Below are 23,264 nucleotides of genomic sequence, written 5' to 3' on the forward strand. Positions count from 1 at the left end.
TAACAATAGTATCTGAGAGAAATGCACACATATGTATCCACAAAGAATATTTTAAAAGAGGGGACTGATGTAATTCAGATTCATAGTACATAGCAATTTTGAGAGTTCTCAATTCTACTCTTATTCCTATCGTAGGTAGAATACGTAGTCTCTAAGACAAATAGGTGTCATTCAGTTTACCACATGTTTTTGTGTGAGTATGTATCATGTGCTCACAACTCCTCAACATTTCTAGAACTGCTCTCTGAAATGAAGTATGTCCACTTAAAGCCAGAATGGATGACTAAGTTTTCATTTCATTTCCAGATTTTGTTGTTTGGGGCTTGAGTAGGCTAACAGGAAAACTATCTAACCAGTGATAATATGCCATATGATTTTTGTGAGAGTTTGTTACTTACTACTTCCCTGAGCTTAATGTAAATGTCATTGTGGATATCACTCTATTATCATTCTGCTTACTAATATCCCATGAATCTGAATTTCTCCTAAATTTTTTTTCTCTTAGTCTTCTACCTATTACTAGATCACACACCATCCACTCAAAGCCCAGGAATCAATCCCGATTGCCCTCCCTAACCCCCTGCCTCTAATTCATCAATAAGTCTTATTACTTCTTCCTCCAATATACGTCTCTGTTCCATCTATTTCTCTACCAAAACACCTTACGTCCAAGCGACCAGCTTCTGTTCCCTACTATAGCAGCTTTCCCTGCTGTAGGGGCTTCCTGTGGATCTCTCTGATTCCATGCTTGACTTCCTAGAATGCATTTTCCAAATGGCAGCTCACATGATCTTTCAAAACGTACATCGGGTCACACCACTTCCCTAACTTGCAGCATTATGCTGACTTCCTCTGACACTTAGAATAAAATTCCCCTCTTGCCATGGCTACAAGGACCGATGATCTGTGCCCTTCCCACCTCTCTGACTGCAGGCCTGCTAGTCTCCCATTGTTCCTGTGCTCCAGCCACATGGCCCCTTTTGCTCCTGGCGCAGGGAGCATGCCAACACAGAGTCCTTTTCTCTTGTTCTGCTCCCTTCTTTGTTCCTCAGGTACCAGCTCAAAGGTCATATCCTGACTAGTTGACTTTATTCTGGATTATATTACCTTGTTTTGCTTTCTTCACACGTAGCTCTTTTTGCTATGCAAAATGATCCTGTGCATTTACTTATCGACTTGCTTATGGTTTTTCCATCTCTATTGTTAGAAAATGAGCTGCTTTTATGCCTTGATCTCTTATCTCCAGCCTCTGGCACATAGAGATATTCACCAGTTTTATAATGATTGCTCTATATTTAATAAATCAGAATAATAATATAAATCGGAGCAGTTCAAAATTCATATTAGCATAGGTATTATTATATTATTTAATTCCTTTTAAAATTCCTGATTATAATACACTAGAGGCCTGGTGCACAACATTTGTGCTCTGGGCGGGGGGAGGGGGGGGGTCCGTCAGCCCAGCCTGCACCCTCTCACAGTCCGGTACCCCTCAGGGGATGTCCAAATGCTGACTTAGGCCCACTCTCTGCAGGCCTAAGCGGGCAGTCGGACATTCCCCAAGGGGTTCTTAAAGATGCCTTGGAGGCGGGAGAGGCTCCCGCCACCACCACTGCACTCCCCAGCCGTGAGCCTGGCTTCTGGCTGAGCGGTGCCCCCTGCTGTGGGAGCGCACTGACCACCAGGGGGCAGCTCCTGCATTGAGCGTCTGTCCTCTGTTGGTCAGTGCACGTCACGGCAAGTCGTTCCACAATTTGGTCGATTTGCATATTAGCCTTTTATTATATAGGATGTGGTCAGATGTTCACCTTCTGAATTGATAACCATGATGTGTTATCATTCTGTCAAGTGAGCTGAGAGTACAGAACTATGCAGCTTGCCCAGATGTCGATTCTTTTTTTTATTATGATGAGACCTTTTAAGTAACTCTCCTTTGATTTTTAAATCTCCACATTTGTTTTCCCTATCATCAATGTCATATTCATGATTGTCTTCTCTACCAGTATTCTTGGATAATTTTTGCTAAAATAGCAATATCTTTGAACCCTACTGTCTTATTAGACTTCCCTTAATGCAGACCATCTGTGGCATTGTCAATCAAAATGAAAATACTCATGTATCAAAGTTTCAGCATCATGTAAGGTCTTTCTAACTGATTTTAGGGATCAGATTTATAGCTAAATGTTAATATATTTATGAATATAAATCTGATAACTATTAGTGATATTATTATTCCAGGTGTAGAAAATAGGGCATCTAAGATAGTAAGTACATTCACTAATGATATGTACTTCACCCTCTCACTGTCGTTGGAGAGAGAGGAGCACATAGGGGTTAAGAGAATGAACTATAGCCAGAATGCCGGGTTCAAATTCTGACTCTGCCATTAGCAAACCATGTCACCTTATACAAGTAACTTAATCTCTCAGGTTCTTTGTTTTGCCTTTTTTTTTTTTTATCAATAAAATGAGGCTGTTAATACTGTGATGATTATAGGCATTAATGTTTGTAAAATACCTGGAATAATGCCTGGCACAGAGCAAGTGCTGTGTAAGTATAAAGACTATCTGCACTGCTGCGATGACTGTTATCAGAACTCTTCTCATGAAGCAGAAGCACCAGCTAGACTCTGCAGGCCCTCTGGAGTAGGCCAGGAGATTGGGACAGTTCCAGAAGCCTAGACAGTGGACCTGGCCAGTTTCCACAAGCAAAGAGTTGGTATTAGAGAGGTCCTGCCACATTCCATATCTTCTTAGGGAGACAGAAACTGAGATTTGAGCAGAGTTCGAAGACAGGGATGCTAGCCTAAGAACAAGACACGGTTGTACCAACTGTAAATAGAAAGGGAGAGCTTGATCCAGTGGTGGGAAGGAGCACCTGGAATTGACAGCTGGTCTGGCTGAGCAGAGCAGGTCAGGCAGCAGTTGCCATGCTGAAGTCCTGGTCCACCCCTTGAATAGCAGGTCCTCGAATAACCTTGTTTCGTTATAACATTGATGTGATGCTGTGGGACCTCAACTCTTGTTCATGTCAACTAGCCTGTGGGAAAAATTGGTTTCTTGCTACATTGTTTTGGTGCAGCTCTAAGAACCCACCAATGATGTTAAGTGAGAACTTACTATATATCCCAGACCTGGAGCAGAATATGTGGAAATAACTCTCAGGGTTGCAATCTTAGAACCATACAAACTATTTCGTGTCCTTGGAAGGTCTGTTCAGAATAGAAAATATATTGCATGAATCACAAGTTTGATTCTTGATGACAGTTTTGCCTTGAGTACTTCCCTGGACTTGCTCCTGGGGACTCAGAGGCAGGTAAGGCGGCATCCATTCATAAGAAGCTCTCAGTGTAGCAGGGAAGTTTCTCTGGTCACTTGGGGTAGAGGGATCTCCCTGATTTCAGCTTCCAAGGAGAAACTCTCATCAGAGTCATTCTCCTGCAACATGTGAGTCTCTCTAGGTCTATGCCAGAGGCACACCTGCAACACTGAGCTGCGAGCCTGCCCTGAGGGAGCTTATAAAAAGGCCTTTATCATAGTGGCATCGTGCAGATGATGGGACATTAAAGTCCCAACCGCTGAGTCCTGCTCCCCTCCCCTTTTTATTTCATTAACTCAGTGACCGTAGTAATCTCTTGGAGCCTTAATTTCCTCAACTGAACCCCCGGAGTTAATGTTATTTATTTTTCAGAGTTGTCATGAGAATTAAGTGAAATATTATAGTTAAAACACACACATGCGTTACTCATAGTGAGTTCCCTAGACTCCCCCTTCACAAGCGAATGCCTGGAGCACTAAAAGAGCCCTGTACTGGAATTCCAGCCCTCCATCTCTTTCCCTTCAGACGGTCCTAGAAGTTCTCAGAGTGCAGGGGGATCGCATCCCTTCCCTGAGAATAGCCTTCAGGCATTCTTTCACCCTATGAGACTGACCTTGATACCCATCTACAGTTGTCCCCTCGCCCCCTCATCCAGCATGCCTTTCATTACCTTATACACAATCTGTGCTGTAGTCCAGCTGGCCTGTCAGCAGCCCTAAACGAGCCTGTGATACTCCACTTCCCTCTCTTCATTCGAATCTCCCCTTTTCTGCTGAAATCCTAGCCCCACTTCCAAACAGCCCACGTGCCATCTGTTTCCTGAAGCCTTTCCTGGGCACCATCTCCAAACATTGTACCCCCTTCCTCTAAAGTCCAAAACCTTTCATGGCACCTGTTACGCTGTTGCTCACCCGATTCCTCACATTTTAACTACGTGTCCTTATCATGTCTCCCTCCTAGACTGTAGGTTTCCACAGGAAATGATCACATCTAATTTGTCATTGTGTCCTTTATAGTACCCACTGCTGTGGAGATGCTCAGTAAATACATTGAATGGATGAATGTCGTGTTCCTGTTTTATATTATTCAAAAGTATTACATTGTTTGTCATTGTCTTATGGGGGATATTGAGTGAGTTCTGGTTTGACAAACGGAATTATGTCAGGATGCATCGTGTCATGCTTCAGTGGTATTATCTACCATAAACACACAGTCTCGTGTTATTACATTACACAGGCTCTTGGTGAGATCACTGAATGTTCTGCCAAGCCCACTGCCCCCTAGACAGACGCTAGTTCTTCAGTTCAAAGATAAGTTCATCTCCTTGTCTTTTCGTCCTAAAAACCATTGAGTTTGGGTAACTTTTTCCTGAAGGACCATTTAGTTCATGGAAAACTAACCTTAGAGAGTTCACTTTTACAGAACCCTCCTATTTGCCTGTTTACACATCTTTTTGTGGTTGATAACGGGATGTATAGATAGGCTCCCATGTGACTTTATGGAAATTATTTTGCAGTTGTAGTGAAGAACATGGAAAACATGTCTATAATGTTAAATCAAACTAATCACAGGTTCTGACGAGAGACCCTGAAATTATTAAAGTTCACAGAAAACAGCAGGAGCTTGTTTTGTGATCAGTTTGTAATTTTGTCATGTTAAACTTTAAGTGTTGGTAGTATATTTAGGATCTGCAAGGTAGGCTTATGCCGAATGTTCTGTGGTTTAGATGAGCTTAAGAATAAGGAATGTCCGGCACCGTATCTGGTGGGTACTAAGTTTTGCTCTCTTCTCATCCTGTTGTGTACTCTGCCTTCTAAGGATTCCATTCGGGAAGCACCCCGGTTCCCAGATTGTCCAATTTCATCCATCCTCTGTAGTAGACTTGGTAACGGATATTTCCTTCTCACCCAGATCCCTCATGGTGTTTGTTCTTCTTCTCTGAATACTGTATTATTCTTGTTTTCGTATTTATTTGCATTTGTGTGCTGCACTAAATTTTTAGATGTCTTCATTTAGTATGTGACAATAGGCCAAACTAAATATCACCTTTCCCCCAAGGACCGTAGGAGTATGAAGCTGCAGCATTACAATTTAAGACAAACATTAAGTGGATGGGGGGTCGCTGAAGCAATTTAAACAGATGGGGAACAAAATTAAAGAAGGAAAACGGAGGATGAGTTTTGCACTGATAATATACTTTATGGATTAAAAAGGAAGATATAAGAGCTAATGTCAGGAATTTCTCTAGTGCAAGAAATCTCTAGGATGTACATAAGATTGCAGGTGTTAAAAGAGAAAAAACGAAAGAATACATTTAGGGAATTTAGGGAAAAATTAACATAGGTTCACAAAACAAAAATAAATAGACACTTAGATTCAGATCCATACTTTCAGAAAATGTAACTATAAATTAATAAATGAGACAAACAGCTATCTGTTATTTTTATTTCTACTTCCCAGCATTTCTCCTTAACAAGTAACTATTGAATATCTCCTCAATATCAATATAGGAACAATGTATGTACAAATGAGGACATAAAGAGATAGAAAATCTACCCCTACTCTTATAAGGTTTATAATATAATTGAAAAGAGGGCATAATTGCATCTGCAAGCCCATAAGTTAGAATAGCTGAATATTTATTAGCATAGACCAGTACATTTATATAGGAAGAATCGTGTAATTCTGACATCTGAAGAGTACATGGAATTAATTGGGGGGGAGAGAATAAATTTGTTACTAGAGCTATATGATTTCATAGGACTTTCTCAGTTAAAAAGGCATTCTTGTCCTGGCTGGTATGTTCAGTGGTTAGAGTTTTGGCCTGTGCTCAGAAGGGTCTTGGGTTTGATTCCTGGTCCAGGGCCCATACCTGGGTTAAGGGTTCAGTCCCTGGCCCTGGTCAGGGCATGTGTGGGAGGCATACTCTTTCTCCCTCCCTTCCACGCTGTCTAAAAATCAATGGGAAAAATATCCTCAGATGAGATTAACCAACAAAATAAACGCATTCTTAAGCTTCAAGATTTGGTGCAGAATTCTTATATGTAAACATCATGACTAGAGTCCTTAAAGGATATTTTCACAAGGATAACAAGAAGAAAAAAAGACAAAAGCAAGCTGTATCATTTGTTTGTTTCTGGTGGAGAAGGAGAACAGGAAGCCAAAGAAATCAATGCACTTGTTCCCAATTCACTTTTGTTTGTCTGGTTCTTAAGTTAGGGAAGTTAGTTTTTTACACTGATAGGATTATAAAATTTTGGAAGAATAATGAACCAAAAATTGTATACTTAGAAACGAAGGAGAATCTCAGTGGTTGAGAACTGTGTTATTTTTGCTCTGATGTGTTGTGGTCACTTTGGTGTATTACACCGAGTGCTGTGCTAGGTGCTCTGCATATACATAACCTCATTAAATCGTATTTTATTCTGGGATGTGGGCATTATCTCCATTATATAAGCGGGGAAACTGAGGCCAGGTGAAATTAACTGGTCTTTTACCATAAAATGTAAAGCGGGAGAGCCAGAATTTTATCCCAGGTCTTTCTGGGACTCCAAATCCCATGCTCTTCACCCTCTGTGCACAACATTGGGATAATAATATTGTCGATGATATGTTGGGTGATGATAAGCTACTTTATTGAGAAATGTGAAAAGAAGGAAAATAAAATTATTCTTTTACTTCAAACTGTTAAATCATAAAACAACAAACCAGACCAAAGATATACAAAATAACCTTAAATAAAAGGACTCCCAGACACACAAGATGGGTTGGGGATATCTCAAGAAAGAATTTTTCCTTCAGGGGAAGAGCTGGTCAGCTCTAGAAGCCTAGGAGGTTCAAGGAATTATTCGCTGACAAAAGCTCTCCTGGCAACATCCAAAGAATTGGTACCCAAGTGTCTGTCTGGTTTACCTGTCAGCTAAATCCCATTTGTGGAGATGCATATAGCAGCTGTCCAATCTCTGTGTCTAATATTCAGATCATCCAACCACCCAAACAACCTTCTAATAGTCTGGCTCCCAACACAATCTGTCTCTGTGGGAAGGACCATACACCGCTCAGACCAGCGTCAGTATCCAGGCTCCTCGGCAGTTACACACCACATGGTAAATTAATAACTTGGCATCTGGTTTATATATCAGTCTCCCACGAACTTTGTTGCATGACTCGGCATTCCTAAATTCAGTCAGTGCTAGGACACCATGAAAATTTTCTGGGACTACAAGGTCAATGGCCAGATCTTGAATTATGGTGAATCCATCATGCTAAGTACTCTCTTGTGGTACCTGCCTTCCCAGCATGCTGGTCTTTCCCGGATGACATCTTTATTGTGTCTTGTGTCACAAGCCTTTCCAAACAAACGTGTGCTCTCACCACCTTCAAGAGTTGTGAGGAGCAGAGATAATGCATGTAAAGCACCGAGCATACTGCTTTATACAGTTAAAAGCCCATTATTATTATGACACTGGATAAATGGTAGCTGCTGTCACGATTATTGTCATCATCGTCGTCCTATCCATCGGTTAAAAAACCTGGGTCCTACTGTAGGAGACCAAGGAAGCCCTGTTCTGAGAAAGTTTTGTGTTTCTGGTCTGTTAATGGCAGTAACTGTCCGAACGCTGCCTCTGCAGTGCCCGATGGCCCGCTCCCCCTGACTGAGAACAGCTGCTGTGAGAGACAGCACTTCCCCGGGCACAGGGACAGGTGCTTCCCAGGTGGTACGTCAGCCACAGTCCTGTAGGTTGCAGGTAGCAGGAACTCAGAAACCCCACCGGCACTAATGCTGACTTAGCAAAACTTGGTCTCCCCACTGTCTGTGAGGATACAGTGGGGAGCCCTGGACACCAAGGGCAAAATGCTGCTGGGCCTCTGGAAAGACGGGGCCAGGACTGGAAGAGAGGAGCCCAGGGGAATATTTGCTCACTTCACTTTCTCTGCTCTTTGCCCATATTTGCTTTTTTCTTCCTTTTTAACAGGCTAGCTTCCCCCGCCCAGCTTCTCAGGCCACCTCGTCGTCTACCCACAGCTCCTAGAGCTCCAAGTTCAACCTCCAGTCCAGTTCCACTTTCCTGGTTGAACTGGTTGTGTCAGGAGCTTGGCCCATTCAACTACGGCCATGGGTGTGGCGTCACACTCACCAGCGTGGCTGTGAATTCATTGTGAGCTTACAGCTACCCCAAGGGATCCACTCTATATCACCTCTCTCTTACTGCGCTTGTGGCCACACTCATGGTCAGCACTGGCCTCACTCTCAGTGTTTCTGCCCAGCCTGACTGGCTCTGAGGCCGCACAGTGTGCTCAGCTCTATGGGAAGCCTTTTGCAGATGGGCTGTGGCTAGAGAATTGCCCCAGCACAGGGTCTCTAGAAAGACTGCCTCACTGAAAAGTTGACTCATTCTTGCTATGGTTTTCTCAGCCTTTCCCTTTGCACATTCTGGCAAAGCTGTTTCTCTCTGCACATCAAAGGCCATCTGCGTCTGGAGAAAAGCCTCACATCACTTTTTAAATCTTCTCATCGTCCTCCCCCCGCATCCTCCCAACATACAGATCAGGCATGCTTCACGTGTGTTTTACTGACACACATGAGATATGTTCTTGTCCCCAAGATGCTTAAGCGATACCTTGTCTTGATCCGTGCTTCCTTCCTAACATAGGCCAGTGTGGCGCACAGGCAGCTGCACAGGTGCTGGATCCTCCCCCAGCTCTAACGATGTGTGAGAACTTGACATAGAAAATACTTGCTATTTTTGAAACTGAGTTTACAATGTGTGATGCTTAATGTCTGTAGCTTAGTGGTGATTTAATTGTGTTTGGTATTCTAGTAACATTTTATCTTGCACACTTATCCACAGACTGAACTAAAGCTTTATTAAACCTTATAGTTGTATGGATTTGAATCTATTTGTTAATTACATTGGAAAAATGTTCCAAGTCAGACAGTAATACTCGATATTACCCAATAAATTAAAAACGAGACTTTTGTGCTTTAAACCTGGCTTTACGAGCTTCCTGTGACGCTAGGGCACACGGGCCTGCTAGGCCAGGTTATATTAGGCTGGTGACGCTGCAGAAGAGAACCCTCTGAGAGATACTCGCAGCCTAACGCGATCTGCCTCTTCTATGCAGCTTACAAAGAATAAAGGGAAGCGTTCTTGGGTGTTTCTTTCCAGCTGTGTTGGGCGGATCACTTATAGCTGCACATATGTTCGCAGAATCCTGAACTTTGTTTCATAAGCACCTCCTGCCCATTGGCAGCTGCACTGACGTGTCCAGAAGGCTTAGCTCCCATTCATCATTTTAGGAGGGGGACTCAAAGGCAGAGAGGAGATTCATTCTTGTTGAAATGCAGAAAAGACAAAGAAGTCTTGGGGGCTTTGGGGAAGTAAGAGGCAGAGCCAGACTCCTAGGAAATAAAGAGAAGTTGTGTGCACCCAGTGGATGCAGTAATGAATGGTTTTGAATTATGGGTAACAGTACTGGACCCACTACTAAGTGTTTTGCATCCAAACGTCATTGCCTTCTTTTTTGACAGTGAGGGGGGAACCTAAAATAGAGTGTTCCCTGAACCCACTTTCAATCATCCTGTCTTCACAATGCTGTGAAAGTATGTCAGGGGGTCTGGGAAGATATTAAAAGAACTCCACCTGAGATAACTCAGTAAATACAGATAAAAGGGCCTGGGCTAGGGCCACGAGAGACACGGAAGTGAATGGGCTCTGGTTCTGATCTCAAGGCAAATGGTCTTTTGGAAGGGATAACAAGTACACAAATCAAGGCAATACAAACTATGAAGTTCCATAGCAGACACACGAGAATGTGCCTCTTCAAACAAGTTTCTGTCTGACTGTAAAGCTGGGGGTGGAGGGGTAGCGGGTACGGAGGAACAGAAGTGAATGCAGTAGACATTGTGGAGGGATCATGGAGGAGATGGTAATTCAGGGGGTCCTTGAAGGCTGAGTAGGATTCCATCAGATAAAATAGTGGGCAGAGAGGCAGTTGAAAAAATAATCAGCATGAGCAAATTTCAGAATGGAGTAGAAGACAGAAGGTTCATCTGGGGAGTGGCAGATAATCTGGTTTGACGGGCACACATTGTCAAATAAGAGGTAAGTGGAGGAGTGATGGCTGCTTCAAAGAGGGAAAGAAGTAAACACCAAATTTCTTGAGCACCTACTGTGTACCAGGCACCAAACTTGTTCTTTCATATGTCATGTCTTTTCTGTCCTCACTATAAACCTGTGTAGTGGATACTGTTGTCTCTATTTCATGCTAAGGTAACTTAGGTTCTGAGAAGTTACAAGATCACAGAGCAAGTAAGGATGTAAAACCAGTACTCAAGCCTAAGTTTGTATGAATCCATAAGGTTTCTTCTGTGTTGTGCTACCTTGACTACTAAAGCATTGAATTTGTAGTTTCAGGTGCTCTGTATTGGAGACCCATTGGCTTTGTCTATTAGAATGTGGAGTGGAGTAGAGGAGTGACCCAAATGAGAAGGTCTGTTGGCCTGTTCGGGGTCTCAGAGAGGCGATGACAAAGGCTGTAAAGCTGGGGGTGGAGGGGTAGTGGGTACAGAGGAACAGAAGTGAATGCAGTAGACATTGTGGAGAAAGAATCTGTGCTCTTGGCAGTTAACATGGTAATTCAATGAGAGGGAGTAGGAGAAGTCATAGATGGCTGCTACATTGAAGCTCAATGAGAGGTATCAGACTGTATAAGATTCTGTAGATCAGGGGGACCCACCGTGGTAGGCACTGTTCACTGCTGTGCAGTACATACAAAGTACATGGACTCCTGACATCAGCTCTGCCCAGGTGAGTGTTGTGCTCCCCTGTTACAGAAAGAAAGCTGAGCATCTAAGAAGTTAAGTGAATTATCATGGCTATTTCTCCTTGAAAAGTACATGAGCACACACAAGACGTAACATACAATTTCCTGAAGTTATAGATTCCTGTAACTGGCATGAATTTTTTTTTAATTTCTTTTTTTATTGTTTAAAGTATTACATATATCTCATTTTCCCCCACATCAACCCCTCCCCGGCCACTCCCACCCCAGGACAAGCCCTCACCACCCCAGCATCTGTGTCCATTGGTTATGCTAATATGCATGCATACAAGTCCTTTGGTTGATCTCTTACATCTCCCGCCCTCCCCTGCCTTCCCTCTGAGGTTTGACAGTCCATTCGGTGTTTCTCTGTCTCTGGATCTATTTTTGTTCATCATTTTATGTTGTTCATTGTATTCCACAAATGAGTGAGATCATATGATATTTATCTTTCTCCGACTGGCTTATTTTGCTTAGCATAATGCTCTCCGGGTCCATCCATGCTGTTGCAAAAGGTAAAAGTTCCTACTTTTTTATAGCAGGGTAGTATTCCATTGTGTAGATGTACCACAGTTTTTTAGTCCACTCATCTACTGATGGGCACTTAGGCTATTCCCAAATCTTAGCTATTGTAAATTGTGCTGCAGTAAACATAGAGATGCATATATCCTTTCTGATGGGTGTTTCTTGACGTGAATCTTTGATGAAGAATTGCAACACCAGCCCTGCTAGTATGACTTAGTGGTTGAGCATTGACCTGTGAACCAGGAGGTCACAGCTCAATTCCTGGTCAGGGCACATGCCTGGGTTGCGGGCTCAATTCCCAGTAGGGGGCGAGCAGGAGGCAGCTGATCAATGATTCTCTCTCATCATTGATGTTTCTATCTCTCTCTCCCTCTCCCTTACTCTCTGAAATCAATACAAATATATATTATTTTTTAAAAATAATTGCAACACCAGAGGAAATGCTGCCACAGCTCCGGAGCCCTGTCAGTGAGGATCCGGTTAGATATAAGAGGCAGAAAATACAAAGTAGCAGCAGCTGCACAACACGGAAGTTTCTTTTCCTAGCACACCTGAGCGCAGGCACGGGTAGGCAGTCTAGGACTGGGACCGCCTCTGCATGGTCTTGAGGCCCAGGTCCCTACTTCCTGCTGTTCCTCCCTGGCTGCTCAGCTTCAGGTCTTGTCCTCATTCCAACCACAGAAAGAGGAAGGGGCCAAAATGAGCATCCCTCCTTCCTTCAAGGATAGTTCTTGGAACTCACACCCTGCACACATGCTGCCAACATCCCAGAATCCAGAATTGTGTCACATGGCTATTCCTGCTTACAGGGGACGTTGGGACTTACTTGCTGAGGAGGAAGGGCGGGAGAGCTCCTGGGAGACCGACCACCAGCAGTCCCTGCTGACTAGTCTCAATCTCCTAGGTGCTCTCCAGCCCTGGGACCTGTTGTGCTTCTTGCCTACTTGTGAAACCCATCATTTGGTCTGTGCTGCAGTGAGAGAAATCCTTCCCCAGTGCATTGGTGAATGGTCTGCTGAAGCAGGACTCCCGGTGAAAACTTAAAAAGCAAAGGAGACTTCTGAAATCTAAATACATACGTACATACGTATAGACATACATGCTATAGTTTGAAATGCTAGCATTTCCTTCCCTTCTAAAAAATGAGAGGTGGGGAAGGAATCTGTCAATAAGACATGCTTTTAAAGTAAATGGAAAACATTTGCAAACTGGAAGAATACTGAAGTCATTTCTGTCCTGTCACTTTATTTGGTGGTAGAAATTTTATTAGCCTATTTCTCTTTTCCAATTAAATACTCCTGCATTAAAAGGGGTGGGGGGCACTTCTCTCTGGAAATGAAGAAGTGTGCTTAGCCATCAGTGTTTGATGTTTGCTGTTCTGCATTAAAAAGGTTTGGGGATAAAAGAAAGGAAGGATAGTAAAGATGAATTTATGGTCTATAATCATCTATTTATGAATTACTCTCCCTCAGATAGAAAGGATATTCCCCCTAGAAATAAAAATATTTTCCCCCATTAGAGTCACAGTAAATGCCATTATTCATGAAGTATAAGTTAATTCTTAAAAGCTACATTGTTGAAGAGAGTAACAAGCAGGAGAAAATAAAGACAGAGAGGCCATATAGCCCAGCTGTTAAGAGCATAGATTCTAGATCTAGTCACTTATAAATTGGGCCTAATAATAGTTAATACCTCTTTGTTGGGTGAAATAACTGATTGCTACATGTGAGAAGACAGAACAATGTCCAGCACATAGTTGGCGCTTTGTAAGTGTTAGCAGTTCTTACTCTCCTCGAAGGGCTTACCTTCTCCAGGTGTCAATTTGCCTCTTGTTCTGCCCTAGATTCTGAACGTTGGAGAAAAACTGAGCTTTGATTACAAGCCACAAATTCTTTACCCATTGTTTTCATAAAGGTGCATTGGTCTAAAAGTTCACTAGGTCATATATTTTCAAGCGTGCATGACTGCCAATTTTTAAATTCAACTCCTAGTTAGAAAAAAAGTCAAACTTGAGAACCTTACATGTTTTATAGCAACACCTTCATATGCTACATCAAAGTCAGAGTTACAAACCTTGGTTCTCTCATGCTATTAGCATTTGTCGCAGCTTTATTGAAATAAAATTCACATACCACAGTTCACTCACCTAACGGTGCAATTGAATGGTTCTTTGCATATTCACAGAGTTGCTCGGCCCTCACCACAGTCAATTTCAGAACATTTTTATCATCTCAGAAAGAAACCTACTGTGCTTTAGCTGTCACCCTCCAGTCCCCCGCTCCCTACCCCTACACAACCACTAATTTATTTTGTGTCTCTATACTTACCTGTTCTGGACATTTCATATGTATGGAACCATATAATTTGTAGTCTTGTGACTGGCTTCTTTCATTAAGCATAATGTTTTCACAGTTCACCCATGTTGCATCACGGATCAGTATTTTATTCCTTTTTGTTGCCAAATAATATTTCATTGCAAGGATATACTGGCATTTTACTTAGTTACCAGTCATCAGTTATTGGACGTTTGGGTGTTAGCGTTTTTTGAATTCTGATTGCTGTAGCTAGGACTTTTGGAACTATATTGAATAAGAATGGTGAAAACAGATATACTTGTCTTGTTCCCAAGCTTAAAGGAAATGCTTTTAGTTTTTGCCCATTGAGTATAATGTTGGCTATGGGGTTATATATGGCCTTTATTGTGTTAAGATACATTCCTTCTTTTCCCACTTTCTGAGAGTTTTTATCATAAATGGATGCTGGGTTTTATAAAATGCTTTTTCTGCATCTATTGATCTGATCATGTGATTTTTATCCTTCATTTTGTCTATGTGGTGTATCATGTTTATTGATTTGTGGCTATTGTACCAACTTTGTATCCCTGCAATAAATCCCACTTGAACATGGTGTATGATCTTTTTAATGTATTGTTGAATCTGGTTTGCAAATATTTTGTTGAGGACTTTGGCATCTATGCTCATCAGGGATAATTGGCCTGTAATTCTCTTTCTTTGCAGTGTCTTTATCTGGTTTTCAGGATTAGGATAATACTGGCCTCGTAAAATGAGCTTGGGAGTCTTCTCTCCTCTTGATTTTTTTGGAATAGTTTGAGAAGGATATGTATTAGTTCTTCTTTGAATGTTTGGTAAAATTCTCCTGTGAAGCCATCTGGTCCAGGACTTTTGTTTTGGGGAGTTTTTTATTACTGCTTCAGTTTCACTAGTTGCAATATGTCTATTCAGATTTCCTGTTCTTCCTGATGGCATTTTGGAAGATTGTATACTTTTAGGAAATTTACCCATTTCTTCCAGATTGTCCAATTTGTGGTCATATAGTTCTTAATATTTTCTTAGAATCCTCTGTATTTCTTTATTTGGGTCCTCTCTTTTTTTCTTGATGAGTCTGGTTAAAGGTTTGTCAGTCTTGTTTATCTTTTCAAAGAACCAGTTCCTGGTTTCATTGATCTGTTGTATGGTATTTTTAGATGCTATTTCATTTATTTCTGCTCTGATCTTTATTATTTCCTTCCTTCTACTCACTTTGGGCTTTGTTCATTTTCAAGTTCCTTTAAGTGCAAAGTTCGTTTATTTGAGATTTTTCTTGCTTCTTGAGGTAGGCCTGTGATGCTATGAATTTCCCTCTGAGAATTGCTTTTGCTTTGTCCCATGGATTTTGGGTTGTTGTGTTCTCATTTTCATTTGTTTCAAGATACCTTTTGATTTTTTTTTTCTTGCTCTCATTCTTAACCCATTCATTGTTTAGTGACGCTAATTAGCTTTCAAATGTGTGTTTTCAGTTTTTTTCTTGTAATTGATTTCTAATTTCATACCATTATGGTCAAAGAAGCTGCTTGATATGATTTCAGTCTTCTTAAATTTATTGAGATTTGTTTTGTGTCCTAATATGTGGTCTGTCCTAGAAAATGTTTCATGTGCACTTGAGAAGAATGTATATTCTGCTGCTTTGAGGTGAAATGCTCTGAAGATATCAATTAAAGCCATTTGATTTAGTGTGTCATTTACAGCCGCTGTTTCCTTGTTGGTTTTCTGTCTGGAAAATCTATCCATTGATGTCCATGGGGTGTTAAAATCCCCTACTATAACTGAATTACTGTCAGTTTATCTCTTTATGTCCATGAAGATTTGCTTTACATATTTAGGTGCTCCTGTGATAGGTGCATAAATGTTTACGAGGTTTATATTCTCTTATTTATTGTTCCCTTTGTTATTATGTAGTGTTCTTTGTCTCTTACTATAGCCTTTGTTTTAAAGTCCATTTTGTCAGATACAGGTTTTCTTTATATATTCATCTATCAGTAGACACTTAGGTTGTTTCCATATCTTGGCTATTGTAAATATCATAATGCTGCAGTGAATATGGGAGTACATATATCTTTTCAAGTTAGAGTTTTCATTTTCTTTGGATAAATGCCCAGAAATGGAATTGCAGGATCATATGGTACTTCTATTTTTAATTTTTTTGAGGAACTTCCATACTGTTTGAATGAACTGATTTACATTCCCACCAACAGTACACAAGAGCCGTCATTTTTCCACATCCTCGCCAACACTTGTCATTTCTTGTCTTTTTGATGCTAGCCATTCTAACAGATACGAGGTGATATCTCCTTATGGTTTTGATTTGCATTTCCGTGATGATTAGTGATGGTGAATATCTCATGTACCTGTTGGCCATCATGTCTTCTTTGGGAAAACTTGTATTCAGATATTCTGACCTTTTGTTTGTTTAAATTAAGTTGTATGAGTTCTTTATATATTTTGGATATTGTCCCCTTATCAGATATATGATTTGCCAATATTTTTTCCCATGATGGCACCTTTTTTAGCTTTCTTTTTTTCTTTTCTTTCTTTTTTCCTCTTTTTTTATTGATGCAGTGTAAATTTGGCCTTTTTTAAGTTATGTGCATGCTTTCATCAAAGTTATTTCTGTTATATGAGCTCTACCTTCTAACATGATTTTTGAACTGATCTTGAAGCTTCAAGCAAAACTTTTAAATTTTCTTGATTGATATGCTTTTTATATTATTTCTAAGAAAGACTTTTATCATTTGATGAATTTTAGTTTGAAGGGGGGGGGAATTTGATGATTCTCCTTGGGGGAAAAAAATGTTTCTGTCATGAAAATCTGAAATATACCAAAGTAGAAAGACCAATATAATAAAGTCTATGTGTCTCTTACACATCTTTAATAATTATCAATTGTCCTTGTTGTCCTTGTTACATCTATTTTCCTGCTCACCTTTTGTTGGTGCTATTATTGTTTTTCTGGAATATTTTAAAAGAAGTCCCAGGTATTATGTAATTTCACTATAAATACTTCAGTAATCATTGCTAACAGGTAAATATCTTTAAACATAACTTCAGTATCTGTTATAGCCAATGAAATTAATAATAATTCCTTAATGTCATATAATAGTTTATATTTACTTCTCCCATGTTGTCTTAGAAATGTTTTTTCAGGGTTGGTTTGTTTGGATCCCACTGAGATCCACACATTACATTTGACTGATACGGCTCTTATGTCTCTTTTAATCTATAACAGTTTTTTCTTCCCTATGCCATTTATTTGTTGCAGAGATTGGATCATTTGACCTGTAGAATTTCCTACCTTCTGTACTTTGGCTCATTTGACCTTCTAATATTACCTAACATTTTTCTCTATCCTCCGTATTTTCTGTAATGTAATAGTTATTATAGAAGCTTGATTAGATTTGAATTGCTGGTTGGGGGGAGGGTCTGGGGGAAGAATACTTCCTAAGTGTCACAGTCATCTTCCTACTTTATCACAACACGAGGCACACAGTGTCAGCTTATTTCACTTTTGGCAATGTTAAAATTGATCAGGTGGTGTCAGTCTGATCCATCACTTTATAGTCCCCCATCAGTCTTTTACATACTGGTTTTAGCATCCATCGATGTATACAATAGTTTGTTATCAATTTCCCCAACCCACAGAAATAAATTCAGTGATTCATTTTTCACTAAGAGAGGAGAGGCAGCTTACATTTATTGAGCAATTTCTATGTGCCAGAATTTTGTTTGACAGTTTACCTATAGTCTTTCATTTGCCCTTCCCAAATCTTGTGCATTCCATATCACCATTATAACTTAATAGATAAGCTGCAGATAGAATTTGCTAAAGATCATATAGCTAGTAAGTGAACCCAGTTATGCTAGTATTAGGCATTTTTATGAAAAATTAACCTAGAAAATACTCTCATTTTATATAGTAGATAAGATAGATTAAAACCAAAGACCAAACTAAATGAGAATGACAACATCTACAACATGTGCATTACTATCGATAAAGCGATGTTAATGTCATGTAACCTAAGTACTTCCCTTGCCCCAGTTCTGGACCACTGGAGACCAGCAAGTAATTTAGTTCAGTCTTCACTATCCTTTTAATGGACTAAAAATATAAGCTATATGGTAGTTCATTTTATAGAAAGCCACGATGTCTGCCAAATAACATTTTTACAAAATGAAAATTATATCACAAAGCATTTTCTAATAGTGAGGTATGCTAAGCACTCCAGTGTTGATGAGAGAAATCCTAAAATCTTCTCTACAAGTCTTTAAACATCATTTGTCCTCATGGTTTGGAGTTAGTGCTATCCAGAGCAACAAGTTGATGCCTACATGACCTCCCAAAGTCCTTTCCAGTCCTGCGATTCTCACGCTAATGAATTCAAACAGAAAAGGATTATTGGGCCAAAACTCAGAGTATCTTCAGAGCCAGAAAGCAGGAAAAGTTACAAAATACAGATGTCTGTCAGGGATGAGATCCAAAGGGAGAAGCAGGCCAGAAGTTAGAAATAGATATGTTATTGTACAAAAAAGTTTTGAATTTGGCTTTTAGCCAGAAGAATTTTAAACACTTAGATCAAACTATTAAACCATAATATTCAGTTGAGGTACAATAAAATTCAGTGACTGAAGATATATAGTTGCAGAAATAAAATAAAAAATCGTAGTTCATTAGATTCAAGGAAATGCATACCAGCTCTCAATTCCTCAGACCTGTCCCCAGTTGTACCTTTTAGAGAATCTAAAATCCTGTATTTTTCATTCAGGAATATAATCATTCAGATGCTCTTTGGAATAGTCAGTTTTTGTATTATAAATGAAAATCAAGATCTTTAAAGTATTTTATGATTGTGTAACATGGCAGAAATGTTTATATATTTTTAACCCTAAAAGTAAGTCTCTAAAATCAATGTCATTTATTTTAATTGTTCACTAAAGTTTAAGAAATGGTTCTATTTGTGGCCTCTAAAAGAATTTGTTCTTTGTTTTTTGTGTTGTTGTTTTTTCTCGGAGAGACATGTTCTGAGAATACTTGTTTCCCTTGGGCAACAGGGTCAGGGAGGAGGGTCAGAGCGGGGAACACCCACGAAGGTGCCGGTGACTCTGAATATAAAAACAGATCTATGGGCACAACTGGTTATTGGTTCTTTTTTTCTTCCTTTGTCCGTACTATTCGTTAGTTTTCTATTTTACGTTTTGCTTCTTTCCATGAATCGCAAGAGAAAAATTCACCACATAAAGCCTGTGATGTACCCTAAACAGCAAATTAGGTGTCTGCGGCTTATATTCTAGGCCAGGCCTTGTTTGAACTTAACTAAATCGTCTAAAAAGCATTCCCAAAATTCATCTTGTCCACATTACATTCTTTCTACATGATGATCTATTTAACAGGACATAGGTCACCACCAAATAATGGTGGTCAGTACAGCCAGAAATTCAATCTGCAAATTCATGAAGAAAGAGCCAGTCATTCTAGCCCAGGAAATTTGCCTCTCTGTAGATTTTATAAGAGATGATTTTGCAAGACTTAGAAAATTATAGATATCTATGAGAGCCTTCTTTGTTCCCTCGCCACCTGAAACCTAAAATCAAACCAAGTGAGCAGAGCTGTGGTCCGATATGTTCAGTTGGTATGTAAATAGACGTATTTGCTAACACCCTATGGCTGTTCTTAATGGTAAATCAGGGAAGTATAAGGTTAAGAGTGATTGGCACTAAACTACTGTAAGTCATTATTTCAGGCAAATTTGACATGACAGATAATAGGAAAAGAACCATAATCAGTGTCAAAGACGCTCATGTTTCCTGCAAGGGTATAGATTATAGATATGCCTGACTGCTCTTCTTTGCAGCCCACTTTGGGGCTACAGTGTCGAGGTGGTCGTTTGAGAATATGATTGTCTTAGGAAACTGTACGGTTTACTCATGTTTGCTTTATCAGATTTGAACATATATTTTGAAATTTCAATCAGTTTTAAATTTTGTGAACAAAATTTAATCATATAATTATTCAAAAATTAATGCTTCCTGAATTTCAAGTTTATATTTAAATACATCAAATCCATTTTTTAAAATGGGTACTCCACAATGGTTTGTGCTAATGACATTACTATTTTTTTGCTTGTTGGATTTATGTATATTTGAAATAATGACAGTTCACATTTAGTTTACTGGTTTGGATTTTGTATTTATTCATACTGCAGTATTTCCAAGGTGGGAGACCTGAAGTGGAATCCTGAAAAGATAAAACACATCTTATACGTGCATGAATTTATGTTATTTTTATTTGTTCATTTCTCGACCCTTCCTCCAGGAAGGCTCCCTGATACTTCCATTCAGGCTGGGAAAGTTGCCCCTTTGGATATCCATGTTATCCTGGGCCTATTTGTATTATTGATTCTTCACCTTCACTTTGGGCTCCCTGAGGGCAGAGTTTGTATGATATTTATCTTTGATCTCCAGTTTGGATATTTAGCATTATTATATCTTTCCCTAGCACTACACCTAACATAGTACTAAAGGTAATTGCCAAAGTAATGCCCTGCCCCCATATTCATTATAGTCTGGGCTTTACCTACTGTTGTCACAATCTAATGGTGGATCTGTGAAGCCTACTGAATGAGCGGGCTAAAGAAGACTCTTGCAATATTGCTGGTAAGAGTTGAACAAAGAAAGTAGCAGATGAATTAGTGCTAATTCTACACAGGTTCCATTAAGGAGAGGCAGGGAGTTAACAAAGGTGTCCAACCCGGATTTCCCTGTGCATAGACGTGCACAGATAACTACAGCACAAGGTAGGATGAATAGGAGCCATAAGAGTTCAAGCTGTGAGTGTTTGGGGCATTCAGAAGAGAAATCACTTCTCATTTGGATTATTAGATTAGGGTGTTTTTGTTTTGTTTTATTTGTTTTTCTAGGAAGAGATGGATAAATTCGTTTTGAAAGATGGGTAGGGTTTCAGGGAGCTCTGATGGAGACATACTGATGGCAGCTGAAAGCATGTGTAGTATAAAAGTGGGAGGTTCCTCTGGGGAGATGGGCGGGGCTGAATTGGGACATAATTCCTTAGGAATGTTGATGGAATCTATATGCAATTTCATTTTTACCACACTGAAATTTAGCCCCCTAGGAAACTTATCCAGAATACCAGAGGTTAACCAAGGTTACTGTTTTGAAAACTATACCGTACAGTCTGCCCCTTACTCAGGGGCTGATAAGAGAGGCTCCATTTTTTTATATATGTGTGTTATTGTTGTTTTCCTTCCTGTTATCTGCCTAAAAATCAACCCTTATCATATGTCTGTTAGAGTCAGAATAACATGTGTCACTCTTGCCTAATTAGTAGCTCTCTAGGCAATTTCGTGAAATAATACCATGAAATTATGTATTTATGCTTTGAGAAGATGAACTCTCCTACTGATAAGTAGTTAAACCACATTAACTTAGACAATAGAGACAAATCCAAATTTACCAGAAAACTATGTAGTAATTGGTGTATAAAATATATATTTTTTTAAATATTTTAAATTGTTTCTGACAATGCCAGGTACTTAATATTTATATACTTGCTTGTAAGTCCCAGAAAGTCAGGAACCATGTCTCTCTTGCATTGTACCTCTCACTTGCCCTACCATAGAAACAAAAAATATTTGGTGAACAAATGAAGTTTAATTAATAGTCTAATTAATCTCATTTTTATACATACATTTATATATGTGTGTAATTATGTGGTACATATAAAAATACAAGTTAAATAAACTATAGATTTTGTCAAAAATCATGGAGCATCTGAGTTTTACTCCATTTACAAGTTAACAACTCAGCCTGCCACAGTCTCATGGATGTTGGTGGAAAATACAAGAGCGCTAGATCAGAGGCGAGGACGGTTTGTTAACGACAACCGATGGTCTGCGTATGTGTCAGTTCCCCAAGCCTCAGTTCCCTACGGGTGACGTGAAGAGAGCCAGGTGACACTTAGACTCGCAGGGTGGGGAAGGAACCCTGAACTCGGGGAACCTGAATCTTCTTATGAAAGACAATAAGCGCGCCTGCCTTTTTTTGTAGGGAGACACTGTCTGTCTTCCACTGTCTGTCTGTCACAGCTGTACATACTCATTCAAAAGACAGCCTGGAACAGACAGCGCCTTCGCCTCTCAGGTGTGTGGCAATGCGACAGGCCTGTGGAGCACTATCTCCTCACAGACGTGTCCCCAAGGGCCTGTCAGACAACACTCTTCAGAGGATCGGCCAGCTACAGCCTGCAGTCCCAGTCCAGCCCGCCCTGTTTGGTAAAAAGGTGTGATTGGCACACAGGCACACTCATTTAGGTCTATCTACATGCCTCAGTAGGCAAAGTCAAGTAGTTCCGACAGAACATACACACAAAGCCTCAAGCGCTTGCTCTCTAGCCCTTTACAAAAAAGTGCTGGATCTAGTCTAAAGGTTTAACTTCATAACAAACCTTTATAAAATATGCTAAGCCTGCTTTTTGTTGTAAAACTTTTTTATGTTTTTAAAAGTTGTTCTGTAATTTCTTTCCAATTATTAAGGGTTACTCTATCTGTACTGTGGTTCTCTGTCTTATTATAAAGGTTTGTTAAGAGCTGTTATCAGTGATTTCTGTATTTGAACTTCTTTAATTTTTATAAATAGTTATATAGAAAATTACCACAGTATAACTATTTGGTTTATGGGCATTGCTTATTTGTCAGATTACATATTTTTGAAACCCTGCCACAATCAGGCAACTAAACACCAGAGTCAGTATCATGAGATGAATGCGCTCCCGGGTCCTAGCATCCAACAGTCCGGGCTCCATAACTTACTGTCATTGCAGGTCCTTGGCAAGTTGTTTAACCCTCCTGAGGTTTATTGTCTCCATCCGTAAAATGGTTATATTCTGACTAACTTACAGAATTACCATTAAGATTGAATAAAATCATGTCAATCTTGGCAGATAGCATATACTTTAAAATATAAACTTTCTTCCTAAAATATAGACTTAAAAAACAAATCCTGTGTTTAAATATTACTTTAGAGTTGGAAAGAGCTAAAGTAATCTTATCCCATCCTCCTAATTTTCTGTGGATAAGAAAATTAGGTTCAGATTGGTTGTGACTTCAACTCAAGGTGACAAAACCAGTTAGCAATTAAATTTAGGTTACAATTAACCTCTTCCTGGTTCCCAGTCAATGCTCTTTACAAGATGCCATATATATACATATGTGTGTGTGTGTGTGTGTGTGTGTGTGTGTGTGTGTGTGTGTG

At 39.8% G+C, this 23,264-nt stretch overlaps 1 protein-coding gene across 1 annotated transcript in view; it reads left to right on the forward strand.

Moving 5' to 3' along the window:
• Positions 1-23,264, forward strand: part of VPS13B (vacuolar protein sorting 13 homolog B) — a 593,664-nt gene that overhangs the window by 459,666 nt on the left and 110,734 nt on the right. The gene's annotated exons all lie outside the window — the stretch shown is intronic.

The sequence above is a fragment of the Eptesicus fuscus genome, chromosome 19 (genome assembly GCF_027574615.1).
Source record: "Eptesicus fuscus isolate TK198812 chromosome 19, DD_ASM_mEF_20220401, whole genome shotgun sequence".
In the NCBI taxonomy this organism is placed as follows: Eukaryota; Metazoa; Chordata; class Mammalia; order Chiroptera; family Vespertilionidae; genus Eptesicus; species Eptesicus fuscus.